This window comes from Vigna umbellata, chromosome 1 (genome assembly GCF_029865625.1).
Source record: "Vigna umbellata cultivar VRB3 chromosome 1, Vumbellata_1.0, whole genome shotgun sequence".
In the NCBI taxonomy this organism is placed as follows: domain Eukaryota; kingdom Viridiplantae; phylum Streptophyta; class Magnoliopsida; order Fabales; family Fabaceae; genus Vigna; species Vigna umbellata.
In genome coordinates this window covers 62,087,039-62,090,118 of record NC_142165.1, presented here as the reverse complement: position 1 = coordinate 62,090,118, position 3,080 = coordinate 62,087,039, and the positions used below count along the sequence as shown (strand labels likewise).

General features: G+C 35.4%; 1 pseudogene; it reads right to left on the bottom strand.

Annotated features, from left to right (window-relative positions):
* Positions 1–201: 201 nt before the first annotated feature.
* On the bottom strand, positions 202–989 carry LOC148205990 (secreted RxLR effector protein 161 pseudogene; annotated as a pseudogene).
* Positions 990–3,080: the final 2,091 nt, after the last annotated feature.

The following is a 3,080-nucleotide window of genomic DNA, read 5'->3' as shown; positions in this document are numbered from 1 at the left end:
AACTCAACATAACTTTAATCAATCTTTTAACTTTCATGTCTCTAAAAGAGATATAACATGTTACCACAATCAATAATACATGTATATAACTTAAATGTGGATAACAATAGAATAAAGAGAAACATAACTTTAATTGAATTCAGAAGTGTCATGACAGTACAAGCATATAAATATACATATCCATATAGATAGATAACATCATTATGTTAATATTGACTTATCCATAATGCCCATACTTTCAACATGGCCAATAAAAGTTTTGGGCGGTAGTCCTTTAGTTAACGGATCTGCTATCATAAAATCCGTACCAATATGCTCAATCAACACTCTATGTTTCTGCACTTCTTCTTTGACCGACAAGTATTTCAAATCCATGTGTTTAAGACCCTTTGAGTACTTGTCATTTTTAGAGAAGAAGACGGCTGCAGAATTATCACAATAAATCCTTATCGGCCTAGTAATACTGTCAATAATGCCAAGCCTCGATACAAAGTTCCGCAACCACAAAGCATGAACCGTGGCCTCAAAGCATGCCACGAATTCGGCTTCCATGGTGGAAGTAGCAATGACTGATTGTTTTGCACTTTTCCAAGAAATTGCTCCTCCAGCTAATAGATAAACATAACCAAATGTGGATTTTCTTGAATCCACACATCCAGCATAGTCTGAATCCGAGTAGCCAACCATCTCAAGATGATCTGACCTTCTATAGGTGAGCATGTATTCTTTGGTACCTTGTAAATACCTAAGAACTTTCTTTGCAGCTTTCCAGTGATCCATTCCGGGATTACTTTGATATCGGCCTAACATTCCAACAGCAAAACTGATATCTGACCGAGTACAAGTTTGAGCATACATCAAACTCCCAAGCACTGACCATAAGGAATAGACTCCATGGCCTTTCGTTCCAAATCATTCTTGGGACATTGCATTTGACTAAACTTGTCTCCTTTTTGAATTGGAACTATTCCAGAAGAACATTTTTCCATTCTGAATCTCTCTAACACTTTGTTAATATAGCCTTTTTGAGACAAACTTAACAATCCTTGTGATCTATCACGGAATATTTCTATTCCTATCACATAAGATGCCTCATTCATATCTTTCATTTCAAAGTTGTTAGAGAGAAACTTCTCTACATCATGTAACATACCAACATCATTAGCAGCAAGAAGAATGTCGTCAACATATAGAACCAATATAACAAACTCACTCCCACTGATCTTCATATATATACACCAGTCAACGGTGTTCTCTACAAAACCATATGAAGTTATGGTATCATTAAATTTTAAATACCATTGTCGGGAAGCTTGTTTCAGTCCATATATTGATTTCTTCAACTTACACACCAAATTTTCTTTTCCTGTTATTGTGAAACCTTCTGGTTGATCCATATAAACTTCCTCTTCTAAGTCACCATTCAGAAAAGCGGTTTTTCCATCCATTTGGTGAAGCTCTAAATCACAATGAGCCACCAAAGCCAAAACAATTCTCAAAGAGTCCTTCTTAGAAACAGGAGAGAAGGTCTCTTTGTAGTCAATGCCATCTTTTTGAGTGAAACCTTTGGCAACTAATCTAGCTTTATACCTTTCAAAATTGCCTTTTGAGTCATGTTTAGTCTTAAAGACCCATTTACAACCGACTCTTTTTGAACCCTTAGGCAATTCAACTAGATCCCATACTTTATTGTCATCCATTGATTTCAATTCTTCTTTCATAGCATTCAACCAATTCTCTGAATTATTACTTTCCATGGCTTGTCTGAAAGAGACTGGATCCTCATCAATGCTTAAGTCACATTCATGTTCAATAGAGTAAACCACATAATCATTCGAAATAGCAGGTCTTTTCTCCCTTACAGACCTTCTTAATATTGCTTTTTGTGGTTCCTCTATCAATTGCTCATTTATGACTTGCTCATTTGTAACTTGCTCATTGTCAATTGGCTCAACATTTATATGTTCATTTTGTGGGATTGGAACATTAACTTGTTGTCTCTGGTTGTTGTGTGACTATGATACAACAAGAGGGATAACAACTTCAGAAGAGACATTAGATGTAGAAACACTATCAGTATGCTCTTGAATATCCACTATTCGTGATTCCTCACTCCCACTAAATTGACCATTTTCAATGAACCGAGCATTTCCAGACTCAACTATTCTTGTACTATGGTTAGGGCAATAAAATCTATATCCCTTTGATTTTTCAGGATAACCGATGAAGTAACCACTAATGGTTCTTGCATCAAGCTTCTTTTCATGTGGATTATATAACCTTACCTCTGTCGGACAACCCTAAACATGAAGATGTCTCAAATTGGGTTTCCTTCCAGTCCATAGTTCATAAGGAGTTTTAGAAACTGCTTTGCTAGGACCCTGTTAACCAGATATACAACAATCTTTAATGAATACATCCACAAAGATAAAGGAATATTACTATGACTTAACATACTCCTAACCATATCCATAAGAGTACGATTCCGCCTTTCTGCTACACCATTTTGTTGTGGTGTACCGGGCATTGTATATTGTGCACAAATACCCCGACTTTCAAGAAACTTTGCAAATGGATCTGGACATTGTCCATTCTCAGCAGTTTTACCATAATATTCACCACCTCTATCAGATCTCACCACTTTTACTTTTCTATCTAATTGTCTTTCCACCTCATTTATGAACACCTAAAGGGCATTCACTGATTGAGATTTTTCATGTAATAGATATATATAACAATAACGTGAGAAATCATCAATAAAGGAGATAAAATATTTTTCACCACTCTAGGATTTAATGTCAAAAGGACCACAAATATCAGTGTGTATTAACTCAAGAAGTTGACTACTTCTTGTGGCGGGATATTTTGATATGTGTTTTGTTTTTTTACCCTTAATACAATCAATACATACATCCCAGTCATCAAAATCCAATTGAGGTAAAATTTCATTTTTCTTTAACCTCAACATCCTTTCTTTGGATATGTGACCTAATTTTTTATGCCATAAGAAAGCAGAACATTCTTTTCCTGCACCACAATTTCTATCAACAACATGTTCAAAATTAAACAGGGATTCAGAA